Source organism: Harpegnathos saltator, unplaced genomic scaffold, assembly GCF_003227715.2.
Source record: "Harpegnathos saltator strain DR-91 unplaced genomic scaffold, Hsal_v8.6 scaffold696, whole genome shotgun sequence".
NCBI lineage: Eukaryota > Metazoa > Arthropoda > Insecta > Hymenoptera > Formicidae > Harpegnathos > Harpegnathos saltator.
The window spans coordinates 317,895-334,815 of NW_020230533.1; the positions used below are offsets into that span (position 1 = coordinate 317,895).

Here is a 16,921-nt window from a genome sequence, read left to right on the forward strand (position 1 = left end):
GGAGATCTTTTCAACGTCGCCCAACAATATATAAAGATGCAATAAGTTAGGTTAGGTTAGGATTCTTTTGGAAAGGGGGTGCGGGGGAGGGGCAGAGCTCCTCTCCCGCTTATATATATTGTTTCCTATATTTCTATGTATACACTATGTTTGGATTAACTGTTTGGATTGTATTGTAAATAACGTCAGCTTATGGTATCTGGAATTTAATTCCAGGATAATCAAAATTCCAAAACTTTAAAATCAAATATCTCGGAAACTATAAGCGACCCCCATGTAATTGTATGAGGAAAAGTCACTCAGAATTTCATCCTTTATGACATATTTTAAAATGAAAAAACCGGTGAGGTGTACCCCTTTCTATATATTTACCTCTACTTCAAATAGTACGTACTTCAACGTACAATTATAAAACTTTAAAGTCAAATATCTCAGAAACTATAAGCGACCCCCTATATAATCGTATGAGGAAAAGTCACTCAGAATTTCATCCTTTATAACATATTTCAAAATGAAAAAATCGATGAGGTGTACCCTTTTCTATATATTTACCATCGATATTTTTTTATCTCCGATAAAATCGATATATCGATATGAATTTTATTGATATTTCGTATTTTTCAGTTACAGCTCTGGGGACCTATTTTTACGTTTTACGACCGAGACGAAAATTACAAAAGTGAATTCACTAGAATATATATTATGTAATTGGTCGATGTCTATAGTAAATTCGCTCATTTTTATCATTTTCACCTCGATCGTTGAACCGTAATAGATCTCCTGCTCCATGTATGCGGTGATCTCCAACAAACGACTGCGGTTTATTATATATTTTCTAATAAGAATATGACAATAAATTATATGAAGATAAAAATTTTCAAAAAGAATAAATATTTTTACTCAAGCAATAATTAAAATATTTCCTTACAAGGCCCTATTAATATTGCATTATATAAGACCCTGTTGACATTGTCTTACAAGGTCCTCATAATATTGCCTTATAAGGACTCGTTACACCATTTGTCACACATCTTAGGTCCTTGTCTTTCTATTCCTACCAGGACCCCGATTAATATTAGGGGAAATAATCAATCTCTTACCAGAGCCTTTTTCCATCCGGGTCGCGAAATAAAGTTCCGTCCGTCGTCGCGCTTGCTCGAAAAAAAAAAAGAAGACACAGGCTGCGGACAGAATAGACGGAGACGCCGAGGTGGAGACAGCAGACGGACAGACCGGACGGGGACCGGCTGAGACGGGGAGACCACACAAGGAGAGCCCTCCTTGCTAGCGTAGATCGCGAGGTATCGGTATCGGGCATTCGTGCGAAACGATTAGCGAGCCACAACGCGGCAGAAATCGCGCCGGGAGACAACGTGCGCGCCGTCGTCGTGCAGGCCAGTCAACCCTGAGGGCAATCGCGAATAACGAGATTCGCGCTCTCGACGAGTCCTTCGACGATCGCCTGTGTGACCGATCGGATTAGTGCCGATCGATCAGACCTGCGCGAATGGCGGCGACAGATCGCGAGACACCGCCGCTGTCGGCTCGCATGCGTTTCAGGAAGCGATCGCGAGAGGACGACGAGTTCACGCGGCGAAGCGACCAACGTTGCTGCTGTCGCCGCCGCGGCTGGTCGGGTGACCTAATAGATAGCGACTTGGCCTCCGGATTTTTCAGCGTCGGTATTTGCTGTTGACTCTCCGCTCCCTCGCCTCGGCCGTCCTGTCCGCGGGGAGTCGTGGGCGGGAAATCATCGCTAATGAAACGTAGCATGAGCGAAAGACATTCCGCTCGCGCGCGTAGCAGGACGGAGAGCGGACGAAGAGACCCGATGACGAGGAACGTTATCTTTGTTATCTCTCGAAAATATTTGTCCGATCATATATGGCTGCGTATGAGAACGCGCTCGTTGAGCCAACAGGAGGAGAGATTCGACTGTACGAATCTTTTTCCGTTCTACCAAGTCTGAGTTTCCGCCCGGGAAATCGGTTTGCCCGCGGTGGATTTCTCTTCTCCCGCGCGCAATTGAGAAAAGTAGAGAAAATAGAGAAAGGTCAAAAGGCTGTGAAGGCTTCTCCGTGAATTGCCGAGTTTTGCGTCTGAAGCAGCCGAAGGTTTGATTCGGCCGGACGAGCGAGAAGAAGAATACTCGCTTTGAGATATATCGCTTTGCGAAATTCAAGCAGGTACATCATTTTTCTTCTCGCGATGATAACCGGTTGCCCCGACGTGGCTGTTATCAGATTGCACACACCGCCGCAATCATCGGTCGCAATTTTCCGCGGAGTACAGATAGCGGCGGGCAGATATTCTTCTCGTATCGGCGAGGAGCTCGGATAGCCGCTACAAGTGGCTCACAATCGTCGCCCGCACGGAGATATCACCGCATGGCGGTCGCCGTTCTTGAAATAATATCCATTGCCCGCCAATAGAGGCAATTATAAACAATATCGCCGTGCTGGCATACATTTCGCGGCGGAGCTGCGGGCGCGATCGTCGCAAGTGTCGTTGAGGAGCCGACTCAGGGACGGGACGGGACAATTTCTAACGCGTTTTCTAACGAGTCGCATCGCGTTCACGACCTCCTAACACGGCGTCCTGTCAAGTGTCAAGTTTGCGAGTCCTCGCTAATTGTGTCGGAGCAAAATTCTCTACGCCAGTTAGCCAGTTTCGAAGGTAGCGCCGGTCGATCGCGGGATTAATTCGGATTAACGAGCGGAGGATGGAGAGGATGGTCTCCTCCACCTGAAACTATCCCTCCCCGGATAAAGTTCCGAAAAGGCCAAACCTTCGATCGAGCTGAAATTTTGTAGAAAGCTTCTCTTTAGCTCCGAAATGAAAACCCTTGAAGGATTTTTGCCGACAAGGTCCCATTCCTATCATCTATGCCAGGTCAAAGTTTTTCCACTGTATCTTCGAAAATATTGATTTTGGAGAAAAATGTGACAAGAAATGAATCTTATGAAACGCTCTACAAAAAAGGTCAGATATGTTATTAACGTAAATGCAATACTTTTGCAGTTGTGTTGAATAATAGATTTTTACAATACCGGCGACCTCTCTTTCACTAATTTCGACAATGTTGACATATGTTGTTAAAGATATGCATTGTTTATTAAAAAGTTATCAACAAAGAAAGTTTGGTATATGTGTAAATTACAAGTACGTTTAGCACGGCGTGTTATGCGCTCCCCAGCCCATTTCACTTGCCCCCCTTCCCATTTTTGTTTTCAATCACTTTTGTAAACACACTGCTTGTACTGATAGAATAAAAGAATAAATAGGAAAATAGGAAGGGGGTGAGGAGGCAAAGATGGAGTAAGGTTGAGGACAGGACAACACAACTGCAAAAGTATTGCATTTACGTCAATAATATATATGACCTTTCTTGTAGAGCGTTTCATAAACTTCATTTTCTGTCACACACATTTTTCTCCAAAATCAATATTTTCGAAGATACAGTGGAAAAACTGTTTAAACTTTGACCGAGCGTAGGTGGCGAATGGGACTTTGTCGGCAAAAATCCTTCAAGGGTTTTCATTTCGGAGCTAAAGAGAAGCTTTCCACAAAATTTCAGCCCAATCGAAGATTTGGGCTTTTCGGAACTGCACCCCTCCCCCTCTCTTAACATACATTCGCAACCGATTTTCGATTTGGATTTGAAAGTAGGAGATTTCCTCTCAAAGCGTTCGCGCAAAACGCAACATCAGTTATTCTCGACTGTATGTATCCGTGAGGTTTCGAGATCATCGCGAGTAACGCGACGAAATCCGGCTCTGTCCTTTACCTTTCCGTCAGGCGTAACGCTGAAGAAAACACATTTAAGAACGATTTAACACATTTAAAAAACACCTTTAAAAGACCGATTTAAAAGCATCGAGCTGCCCCCGGCGTCGATGGAGCTCGTTGCGCGAACGGAGAGAAGTCGCACTCTCCGACTGTGTTTAACAGCGCGCGCCAAGTTTGTAAACACGCAAACAATCAAAGTGGAAGTAATTCTGAATCTATACACTGCGCAGATATTATATAATTAATCTGGACGCGTGCGCGCGATCGTACGCGATAATATACAACCATTGATTCCACGGTTACCTAACTCCGCAGTCGACGAGATCTCGCTGCGAAAAACAAGATTCGCGCGTAACATCTCGAGACACGCACACACAGTGAAATTTTACTACTCGAGCGTCCTCTTCTCGTCTTGACGAGAGAGTCTCCGAGCTCTTCCGAGCGGTGTTTCTCACCTACGGAACCATATCATGAGTATTCGCGCGAAATTCTCGCGCTCTTTAACCCTCCAACAATTAGCCGCAATATCTTTCGCCTATGAACGATCGCAACGTGTCTTACATTCGTTTGCTCATTATTTCCGTTTCTTGAAACAACTTTTCCGTCATTGGCACTTGGCTGATAGACCAGGCATCAATCTTCAGGGTTGGGAAAGTTACTTTGTAAACAAAAGTATCTAGTTACAGTTACGGTCTTTTTACTGAAAAAAATAACTAGTTACAGCTACAAGTTACTGACCTTCAAAAATAACATGTTACCGTTATAGTTATTTAGAAAGTAACGAGTCATTACTTTTCAGATAGTTTTCTACAATAATTGTGCTGTTATTTTAAATTTCGTAATTGCGTAGATTCCTTCAATTTTATAAAAAAAATAATTTGTTGATTATTATATCCTTCATACTGCATGCAATTTTTACAAATTGGATTCATTGATTTAAATAAGCAACTCATATTTATTCTTTAAGACTATTAGTAACAATAAGAAAGTGAATGAATGTGATGAGGATAATAAATATTAAAAATACTGAAAGCAATCTTAACATCAAAAATTCGATTTTTTCATTAAAAAATATATTGATATTTTATGAATAAGGACTTACACTTACACGACATATGTTTTCTTAAATTTGCAGTTGGAGTTCTACTTGCATGAATAACTTTTTGGCCAGCGCATATTTTGCAGAGAAATGCCTAGTTGTTCTCATTTCCAAATTTTTGTTACAACTCGAATATTTTTGCACCATTTTTTTAAAAAAAATACAGGTTGTGTTCGGAGAGGAGATTATCAGCGCTATTGCACGCATTTTATCCTTGTTTTGTATCTAATGTTTTGTATCTAATGAATAAAGATAGATGACGCAATAGCGCGTTTTCTAAGAGCAGCCAGAATAACCATATGCTTATTGAATATCAAGCATTGCACACCGATACGAACCTGGCAAACAACTTAATAAAAAAAATTCTCAATACGGTTCGATTGTAGTTCGTTTGTACCTGTTTTTGTACCACTTTTTGTTTCGTTTGTACCCCAAAGAATAAAAAGATAAGGGGAGGGGCAAAAATAGCCAGCAAGCAAGTATAAGATATCCGAAAACGGCCAACGCCATCCGAAAGAGAATCGTTTGTACCCGTTTGTACCTCCCTTCAAATCGTTTGTACCTCAAAGAAACCGGAAATGCAAGATCTTCAAAAAATGTCCTAGAGGTACTTTCGCCAATTTTTGGGATATCGCGAAACGGCCAATGCCGTTCGAAAGAGAATCGTTTATACTTGTTTGTACCTCTCTTCAAATCGTTTGTACCTCAAAGAGACCGGAAGTACGAAAGCAACCTTCCAACATATTTTGAAGATCCTGTACTTCCGGTTCCTCTGAGATACGAACTATTTGAAGAAAGGTACAAACGAGTACAAATGATTCTCTTTCGAATGGCGTTGACCGTTTTGCGATGTCTCAAAAATTGACGAAAGTACCTCTTGGATGTTTCTTGAGGATCCGGTTCCTTATACTCGTTCGCTAGCTATTTTCCCCCTCCCCTTATCTTTTTATTCTTCCAGGTACAAACGAAACAAAAAGTGGTACAAACAAGTACAATCAGAGTACAATCGAACCGTATCGCGGATTTTTTGTTTATCAAATCGCTTGCCAGGCTCACACCGGTGCGTCGCATTATCATTCTGGTCTGCCAGAAACTCAAATTAGAAATATATAAAGTAACTATTAAATTTATTACTAGTTATCGAACAAATGTAACTAAGTTAAGTTACAGTCACAGACGGAAAAAAAAAACAGAACGAAGTTACGGTTGCCAAAAAACAAAAGAATAACTGTAACTGCGACTCCGTCACAAGTAACGAGTCACTTTCCAACCCTGTCAATCTCTACACCATAGCTTTCTTCAGGAAGACGCATGGCCCGCTCCTCGTCACCTTCCACCGCATCTGTGAAATGCGTCGTAATATCTGTTTGCCGATCGTCACGTTCCGCTGGGAGGCGAGCAGGAAGGCGGCCTGGCGAAACCGTGGCGCAGCACGTCCACCTCGCGCGGACGCCGTTAGACACCCACTCTTTCAACTGATGCGTGTCGCCAGCAGGATTTGCATAAAAACCTGGCTTAAATACCGAGCGCGGTTAGCGCGCCGACTGACATTCTTCGTGCGCGCTCAATTGGACGCAGGGTCAGTTAAACCCCGGAAACAATCACATTTCGCATCTCGTTGGTCGGCCGTGCGCCGCGGTGATGTAACGCGTTTCGCGCGTAATGCTGCGCGCTCGTCTCGCGCGATTTTCATCCGGAGCTCGTCGCGACGCGACTCGCGCCTAAAAATCGCGAAGCCGGATCTGCAAATATTATTCAAGACAGCCCGCGAAGAGTAGCGATTGGAGAGACGGACAAACAAAGAAAAAGAAAGAAAGAGAGGACAGAGATCGCGCTGTAAACTTGACGACAAAAAGCACGACGAAATGACGCAGGATCAATCAATTAACCTTTTTCTCTACCGACGCCGCAGACGAAAGACTGCGGCGGTGCAAAAAGCGACAATAAATCCTCTCCCTCCTCCCCGAGCCGTCGTGGATGAAGCGATTCGATTAATTCCGACTATCGACGCGACGAGGCGCAGGAGGCGGCGATTACTCGATGTCGCTTTAATCCTCGGTGATCCGACTTGATTCGACCGCTCGTAAGATACACTCGAAGAGGATATTCCATTTTCACGAAATGAAGTGTTCGCGTTCGAGCACGCATACGCGTCGATCGGGGGGCGGGGGGGCGCGTTACGTCGGTGAGAAAATTATCTCTGGAATGAATGTCTCGCACAAATAGACGTCACGATAACGACAAACGAAGAGATCTAACGCGATGCGCGTACGCTCGCACAAGCGCAAACATTTGGCGCGTTTGTCGCGGCATCGTGCAACTTGCTCGATGCTTTCCGCAAATGTGCGAGGATTATACAAACAATGAATACGCCGGAGCCGGCGGTGGCGCTTATCTGCGACTCGCGCTACATTTTAAACTCGTCATGCGTGTAGCTTGTACAAAGTGCACCGCGTACGCGTACGTTTTATTTATCTGGCAGAAAATATGCCAGATAGTTAATCGCCAACAATATGTATATATATATATCGCGCATGAAGAACGTGAACGATAACGGCAGGCGTAGAATAGATAAATTTCCGCTGATAGCGATCTCCCCGCCGCTATTAATACTCACCTCCGTTTACTCCGACGAATTGTTTGCCTTTCGCTAATAATCAAACGTCGCAATTATCGTCCGCCATTATCGCTATGCAAGCCGGCTACGACGTTACCGAGTGATAGAAACTTTATAGCCCCGCAGTCGATTTAAAAGTCCGTCCTGATTATCTCCGGCCCGTCTTAGCTGGTTCCTATCCTCCTCGCTTAACGATTCGATAATCAAAGTAACGATCCGTAACTCGTAATTGACTATAAATCTCTCGCAGTTATATGAGCGCATAGATATTAATCAAATCCCGCGTTCCTTCGACTTTGAAATTCAAACGCACACAACAGTAAGCAGCATTTCTCTCCTCACCCAATTTAACTTCGACTAATTTCATGAATATTACATTGCGTGGAAATGAGACGTATGCTTCGTTTCAAATACCAAGGACTGCTGATTGATAATTTATCTCTAAATAATCCTCTAATTCTAATTCTCTCAACAGGAACAAACACGAATGGGAAAGTGGCACAGAAGCAAAGGAAGAATAGAAATATAAAAAGAACATTGTAATATATATATATATTTCCTGAAAGTAATCTAATATATTATACAATCGTAAAATAATCCTCTAATTGTTAATTCTCTCTCTAAATTCTCTAAAACTCTCAATTTTTAAAGAGTATATCTTTCAATAGGAGAATATGAAGAATGTAAAAGTGGCACAAAAGCGGAAAGAAGAATAGAAATATAAAAAGAACGTTACGAAACATATATTCCTTGAAATTAATCTAAAAAATCGGAAAAAATCGTAGAAATGTTTTCTCATTCGTTTCGCTTTCGAACGAATCTCCTCATTCCGTCTACAGATTTATTTGCACCCACGTCCCACGTAAAAGCGAAAATTGTTAATCAAAGGTCGTCGACGCCTTCGTGTGTCGCCAGGAGGTTCAAGGTGCTCCGTATATATTGGCTTATCGTGCCGCGCGTTACGTAACGCGATTCCATTTATCGCGACGGTACGCCAGAATTTCGCCTGTACAATCTAAAGGTAACCTGCCGATCATTCCCATCGTCTTGCATCTCGGCTCGTCAGACCGCAAGCCTCCCATCGCGACGTGTGCACGTATACCATAAAAGAGATATTTACGCTCCAGTCTACGCGGGACAGGTAACGACGAAGAGAGAAACGGGAACGGCGAGAGAGGATATAGTATGTCGCGGGTATTTTCGCTAGCTGGAGTGATATACAATAATAAGAGTCGAGAGAAGAAAGTCAACGATTGGCGGACACGCGTGCGTATAAGCGTTCGACCGTGAACGAGTCGGATGCTTTGCACAAGACATTATCAACGATAATAGAGGCTGCCAGCCGCTCTGAGAATCAATTCGATCGAATAAAATTGACCGCGGTAACGTCCCGCGAAACTACGGACTGCAGTAATCGCGCGCGCGCGCGCGCCGAACAGCCTAGGTTTCAAATATTAATAGCTCGACAAGATTCCAGAGCAGTGTCAGAGAAATACGAGTTATGAGTATGAGAAATGAATATCTCTCCTGTGAGCAAAATAAAGTAAGAACCGAGCTGGTACACTCTTTATTCGCACTTTATTCGACAATGGTATCATAAAGAGGTTTACTCCAATCCTGAGAGAGATCCTGTATTTGTAAAAAAGAACGGAGCAAGAAACACACCGTTGCGAAATATGACTCGAAGAATTTCAAACTTGTCGTGTTATTTAATAATATTTTATCCCCTGTTTTATATCCCTGCTCGATTGCACGAGATGTGATACGAACTATTCTGTCACGAAGTGAAAGATCAAAACAATTTCGCAAATTTCACCTTATCGCGAATGATATAATCATTATCGCGGTAAATTACACGCTGTAAATACGTCGGAAGAATTGCGTCACGGAAGAGTTGCGTCACGGATGAATAAAACAGAAAAAGATAATTATACAATGTGTAAACTCACGAAGATGAAGAGAAGAGCGAAAGATGTGCCGCAAAAAGAAGAAGACACAAATAGAAGCAGAAAAGACGGCGGAATATAAAACAAATAGCGTCGGTCGTAGGTCACTTCTGCCGTCTCTAGGATATCAGCATTGCTAATGACGATAGCCAGTGACGACCTTCGGCGCATCGAGGCTCGGTCAGAGAAAAATCTCACGCGAGAACCGACGATCCACTCTGTCTTTCTCCATGCTCATCTCGCATCATCGATCATTCTACTCGCTGTTTTTTTTTTCTCAAAAGGCACGTGACCTCCCAAAGGGTTCACGTGCGTAACACATGTGTCATGTGGCCGACGATTTGAGATTCACCAATTAACGGTCGAGCAATAATAATGAGTTCGGTATTTAACAAGCCGGATACCTCTCGTCGTTCTTTCTTTCTTTTTTTAAGCTATGTTGGATCTTTCTTTTTTTTAAGCTATGTTAGGTCAAGAAGATTTTGTTTTTGCAAGAGAGAGAGAGAGAGAGAGAGAGAGAGAGAGAGAGAGAGAAAGAGCGATTCCGCAATCTGAGAATGATAATGTCTATATTATAAATTATAACGACATAAGTCATCCCCAGTTAAATCCCCCCGAAAGTGGGGAATTTATATTTTCAGTTTGTCGTAGAAAGCAAAATGTGTTATGGCAAATTGATAGAAATTATGCTGACGTTGGAATATATTATTATCGTACGTATATATATACTATACATTGCTTCAACTCAATTAAAGGTCAAGATCAGAAGAAATGGCGATTGCCTCAAAGTCAGGACAGTTAATAACCGATATTGAAATTTAAGACTCTTACCTGTCATAAATATATTAACAGATAAAATATATAATTGCTCTCCCATATATATTAACTGGAAAAAATAAAGAAACTATATTCTCAGAGCTATTTGATAAAAGTAATCCATCATTCTTTTTTTCTTCTATCAAGAGAATCAGATTTCAACCGAAAATAAATCAACCTCAAGAGATATTTGCTTAAAAATATCTGACGGCAATTATATCAATAATCACCCAATAATCTCAAAATCAAAAATAAGGAAACTATCGAATAAAAAACAATTATTCTTGCATATGTTAGTCATAATGAGACAAGAATTAATATTAAAAAAAATTCTGGTCGCTTAATTAAGACGAATATAATTATTGCTCACAGTCAAAACTAATGCTCTCTTTTTTCTCTCGCGATATGTTAATCCACACAGTGAATAAAAATAGTTTTGCCTTTCACGTTTACACGCACTGGAGACGGGAATACATTTGGCCGCGCAAGGAGAGCGCTAGAAATTCGGAATTTAAACGGTGATGTTTAGACATGGAAGATAAAGTGCGATTTGTATAATGTATGGCACGTGTTACGTTATCACGTATCGATAAGCGCGCGATAAGAGCTACATAAGACTTCGAGAGAAGAGTAAAGCGCGACTGGCACGATTTTTAACAGCACGCAAAGAGAGAGAGAGAGAGAGAGAGAGAAAGAGAGAGAGAGAGAACTACGCGATACATTATCACATTTCTTCGCGGTGCGGTCTCTCCGTTTGGCGGAAAGTTTTCCGCGCCAAGTCACTCGCCGGAACTTTTATTCCGAGCCCGACACATTTACGACGCCGTTCACGTGCTATCGAACGTGACGATGAATTAATAACGGTCGCCAAGATAATGGACGCTAGGAAGAAGAAGCCCGCGAGAGAGATTTCACGTTAAATTTTTACAAGGTTCGGTCATCGAACTATACACGCGCAGAGGCTGGCGTGACGCAACCATGTTGCAATTAGTTTATCGCAAAGCTATCACGATTCTCCAAGCGTATGCGTCAAATCGTGTCATGTACACCAAATGTCATAAGTGCAGCCTCATTCCTCAGCTCAATGACATTGGAAATCGGTCACGCAATATGACGTATGAGTTTAGAGAATATTGATGCCTCATTATTCCATAATTGTCTCGATAAAAAGCGATAAAACATCTTTACGTCAGAACGTGAGATTGTGAAAATAGTTTTTTTCCCAGTGATAAGAAACAATGTCGATAGGTTCAAAGCCAACAATGTATATATATATATATATATATGCCGTGTACATACTGAATGACGTTAGTACCTGTTCACATCGAAGCCCAGGTGCGTCGCACAGAGGACATTCCCGAAATTAATCCTGGCCTAAAAAGTCACGTCCGCGTAGATCTGTCTCAGCGACATCGAGAGGAAAAGCAGTCGCGCGACCAGTTGGAATAAAACAAGGAAGAAAACTCCACTCCGAAAGCGCGGATCAAGCCGCTACAAGCCGCTGCGTCATTATTCATGCGGCACTGCACGTGATTTTTTTCGTCTTCCTCGGATCCTTGCCTCTTCGCGCGAACGATGCACACGAAGAGAGAGAGAGAGAGAGAGAGAGAGAGATAATTTACGCAGCGCACACCGCGCGCAGGGAGTATTGTTATTTGCGGTCGTTGGTAGGGATAACTAATGCGTTGAACCGTAAGAAGCGGCTCGCCGGTTTTTACGTTCGCGATGTCGCCGCGAAGGCGCAAAGTCGAAGTGAAGATACAACGTGGATACCGTAACGCGCACATGCGCACAGCCGCGTCCACGTGCACGTGTGCGCGCGTGCGCGCGAACGCGACGGCTGCAAAAGGTAAAGGTGGGTTCGATGACGTCGTGTGGTCGTAAACACCTGGAAACTCGTTATCGTGACGATATAGACGCGCCAACCGTTGCATCGGCAACTGCACGGCCTGTTCGCCGGCGGGTATAGATACGTGAGACAAATAATCCGCGGCCGGCCGACGGGGAACGTTCTCTCCCTCACCCCCTCTCTCCCCCCCTCCCCCGCCCCGATCGGGATCATGCGGATATAGCGCGGCGGCGGTTCGAAAATCTGACGATGCTTTCGTAGACACACCGCGTCCGCGGAACATATCGCGAACGCTGCGACCGGGACGGAACCTTGAACTGAGATCGACTCGTTATCACCGGGAGTCGAATACGCGACGCGACGCGACGCGACGAGACGAGCCGGAAAAAAAAATGTAATATCGTTTATCGAGAAAACTGCATAATTATCTCTATCGGATTGCTACGGGATTCTAAAATTAAGTCGGGTAGCGAAGATAAAATAATATACATAACGAAAATAATATAAATAAAATTAATCGCGTGTGATCTTTAGAAATAATGATTCGGCAAAAAGTCAAAGTTTATTAGAAATGTAATGCTGTAAAGAGAGTTTGTGTACGAAAATTGGAGATTCGCGCATGCGGATGCGTGACTTTTAACTCTGGAGCCTTGAATCATTTCAAGTGAGTGGATTAGCAGGTCCCGACCAATGAGTATCTATCTCTTTTTACGGATGTCTACTGTAAACAATCGGCGAGATTGTCTACTTTTCTGAAGCAGCTGAATCGTCGCTTTGAGGTTGAGAAACGGCATCGCTCCGCCGCTGTTCTGCCCGAAATAGTGCATCTGGACGCGACGCGGCCATCGGTCATCCCGAAAGTCGAGCGGAAGACGCGCGGATTAATTCGCGAGGATCCAGCCTGCCGCTCATTAGACCGCCGGACGTTTCAGTCGTTGATAAATAGCGACGAATACCCGGGGATAACACCGTAAGGTCGTAATCGCGCTTGCGGATGCGGACGACGTGTTTTCTACTTGTCATTTGCATACACGTGCACCGCCGCGCCGCGCCGGTCCGCTCGCGACTAACTCGAGGGGAAAATTTAATATGTCTTGATTGCTCCCGTTTCCAATGCCAGCGGATTTACCAGACAGAGAGACGCGCGCGCGCGCGAGCGTCGCGTCGATTTCGAGCGCGAAGGAAGACAACGGCGCCGCGCGGAAGCGCGTAAAACGCGAAGGTATCGTCCGGTCTCTCTGGAGAATCCCGACGGCGCGGCGTATTCGCGAGATCGACTTCTCGGGGGGGAGCGATCGATCAAGCGATGAATCCAGCCCAGCGAAATCCAGCCGACTGAATTTGCTTCGACCAGCTTAGTCCATCTTGCGACATGTCGTGCGACTTTGACTTTTCGCCGCTGCTCGCGGCCAACGCACGCCGCGCGGCTCGTGCGCGTCCTCAAGGTCGCCGGGGATTTAATTTCAGCCTTTTAATTTGCTCCAGCGTCGATGATCCGACTTCCACGTCGGATTTGTGCCGCTCGGACACGGGATCAGCCGCTACCTCGGATTAACAACGGCTGATTACGTAACGCGCCGCCCGGCGCGGCGACCGCGGAGGTACCTGGGACTACGCAGGTATTCACGTGTACTTAATTCTAGGCGAGCGAGCCGCACACTCAGCCGCCGATCCTCGAGGGGCAGGCCACGGGGGGAGGGGAGGGGGAGGGGGGTGGGTGCATGCGTGCGTGCTCGCGTGCACGCGTACGTGCGTCGCCGAGATGGCAGAGATTTGCACGGGAACTCTGCTACTTGCGCTCCGAGTGGAGATCCGGCCGATTAGAGTCCGAGAATTTTCGCGCGGCTTCCTCGCGAAATTTCCTCGGTGATTTACGGCCGGTTTTTTACCTTCGCCGTTAATTACCTTCGAGCCGATTTTGAACTCGAGTCCGATCCAAAGCGAGACTTCGTCCCCTCCCGGCTCTCGAATAGGACAAAGAGGTCTGCTTAGGAATTTTATCTGAGAACGGAATTTTATCGGAGGACCAGCTGCATGTATTTGGTATCGCGAGTGAAATGTTCTCTCTCTCTCTCTCTCTCTCTCTCTCTCTTTCTCTTGACATTTTTTCCTCCGTTTCTTATTAGAGAGATATCAAACCCATAGATGTCGGAGAATGCGCAACTCTGGAACGAATAGATTCTGCATAATTTTCCCCGGTAAAATAACGCAACGATTCCATCGGACTGCGTGCGCGTGTTTCTTATTTTCCCTTTCCTTTTATTCTCCCATTCCCATCTCCCAGTTCCCAATCGCATTTTCCATCTAAGCCACGCGTCGCCAGCCAATCGGATAATACGCAAGAGCAGAACAGAATGCAAAGAGCCAGCGATTTGCGAAATGTACCGTGCTGGAGATTGCGACCTCCGAAATTGTTTAACTGCTGACCTGCAGAAACCTATATCTGCGCAACTGGCGCTCAACACGAAGACGTGACGAATCGTAACAAGCGTGACAATCCAATCAGACGTGCATGTGCACGTCTCTTCACGTAAATCGTAATTTCAATCTGCTGCACGCTAGATATTCCGACAACCGGCGAGTACAAACGGGCCGTGCAATTTTTTCGATTTTATTCAACGCGCGTCGAATATGTTTGTAAACATTTCGAAATAGTTACTTTTTAGACATTTTCTTAGATTATAAATATTAAATAAAATTACACGTGATTAAATAACTATATATAATTAATACAGATGTTGCAGAGATGATATTAACTGTATGTGATTAAGGTATACATGTAAATTAGATAATTTGCTGAACTGAACATTAGTGAGATCTTGTGTTGCAAAGTGCCAACGTCATCCCAATGATATCATCCACCTGGAAAGAATCAATGGCGATCGAACGGTGGGGGATCAAATATCCGTGAATGAAATATCGTGAGGGAAAAACGCAGATGCGTCGAACAGACGTCATCGTGCAAATTACATTTTCTTCGTGTCCGGCCGATTCGGCGAGTATCCATCGAGGAGAATTAACCTGGCTGGTTGCTCGCAGGGGAAGAACTTTATTACCAAATTCCGAGATGAATTTCGCGGAAGACGAGATAATTACGGTGTGGTCGGAAATTTTTATGAAGATCCACCACAGACCGAAACAAAGACAGTCTCGCCACCCGCGGCGCCGCTCTAACTGCCGCGAGATTGTGTTATTTCACTTTCAGTATTTCGTTCTAATTTTAGAAAAAAAAACGCGCTTCTACCGGAGCGAGACCGGAAATATTGGTTCACGGAAAGCGGGGCGAGGCGCGAGAGGAATTCTACCATATTCCGTCGGAAACAGAAGAACTTTTCGTTTAGGAAGCGGGAATGAATAGAAGAATACGTTAAGAATATTTTTTTCAGCATCTTTCTCTCTCTCTCTCTCTCTCTCTCTCTCTCTTTTTCTACGTAAGATATATTAAATTAATTCAACTGGCTAAATCAGTCCCCACTGACAATTTGTTTAAATAAAGTCCACGTATAACGTTACATATAGTCTGGGGAGACAAAAGTTCTCTCTGTCATCTCTGAGAATTTTTTCAAGATCAACGTCATACGGAACATTTTAACATCCGATTGTCAAGTAGCTCGCGTCGCCGCCGCGAAGAAGAAGAAAGTTCCTCGTTCTTCGGTTTATCGCACAACGGTCCTCCGCGGCTCGATAGGAACTTTACGAGACACCCCGCGCATACGGTAAGTACTGCAATAACGGGACATGTGTGCCGCGGTTCGACGCGGCACCCGAATTCCCACGACTTTGTCACGTACGATCTTGCGTCACGAAAGTAATTCATCGACTCGCTGACACACAAGGGGTTCGCATACACGCACGCACGCACGCACGCACGCACACACCCGTCCGCGCGGTATATACTGGCTATTCACGCAAAAATTGTAAAAAAGAAGATAAATAAACGTCTGCCGTTGCGGGCGCAGAGGCCGCAACCTGAACACTCGCCGCCGGTACTCCCACCCACACCTCCCACACGTGCTCTCTCTCTCTCTCTCTCTCTCTCTCTCTCTCTCTCTCGCAGTCGAAACGAAAAAAGGTGAAACGAAAAGAAGAAGAAGAAGAAGAAGAAGAAGAAGCAAAACCTTACCTCCCGTAACAGTATCCCCAGTGTATTCCGTTCTCCTAGGAATGCGATCGCGGTGAGCCGCCCTCGCGGCTCGGAAGAGCAGAAAAAGCGGGACGAAAGGTGGGAAGAAAAAATGATCTTTCCGCAGGAAGCGTGAGGAGCGGCGAGGTGCGAAGAGGATCGACGATCGGCCGCGGATCGGCGAGCGATTAGTCGCGCTACTGTGCTGCTCGCAGGTCGTTCGGTCACTCGCGACGGCTTAAACTCGATCGAGCAGGGTCGAGCCGCGGAAAAGGGCCTCCCCCGCGCGATCACACACGCGGGGCCAGTGCTGTCGGTCGCGCGCGCGCGCGCGAGACTGGGCTGATTTCGCGGCGGTACTCGAGGCCGCGGCGCGGTGTGATACGATCTATCGCAGCCTGAGGCCGAGTTAGGACTGTGGACTCTGACAGACCGCGACTCCGCTCTCTCGTTCGCGGCCAGGCCTACCCACCAACACTCCGCCGTTTCTCCTGGTGCCGGCTAAGCGACAACGACCCCACCACCGGAGGCTCCTTGATGCACGCCTGGTAGCGCGAGCTGGCGTGGTAGGATCGCCACGCCGCGCCGAGCCGCGCAATCGAGCCACGCCGCTTGGCCGCTCTCTTTCCTTCTTCTTCTTCTTCTTCTTCTTCTTCTTCTTCTTCTTCTTCTTCCTCCACTT

General features: G+C 45.2%; 1 protein-coding gene across 3 annotated transcripts in view; it reads right to left on the minus strand.

The window, feature by feature from the left end:
• wdp (Leucine rich repeat protein windpipe) overlaps nt 1–16,682 on the minus strand; it is a 34,643-nt gene extending 17,961 nt beyond the window's left edge. The window contains exon 1 of one of the 3 annotated variants that reach the window (XM_025305438.1): nt 16,240–16,682. The gene's annotated coding sequence lies outside the window, so the exon portion shown is untranslated. Of the gene's footprint in view, nt 1–11,582; nt 11,754–16,239 lie in introns of those variants that run through there. The other 2 variants (XM_011148737.3, XM_011148738.2) reach the window with 2 other exon arrangements.
• Between the last annotated feature and the right edge of the window lie 239 nt (nt 16,683–16,921).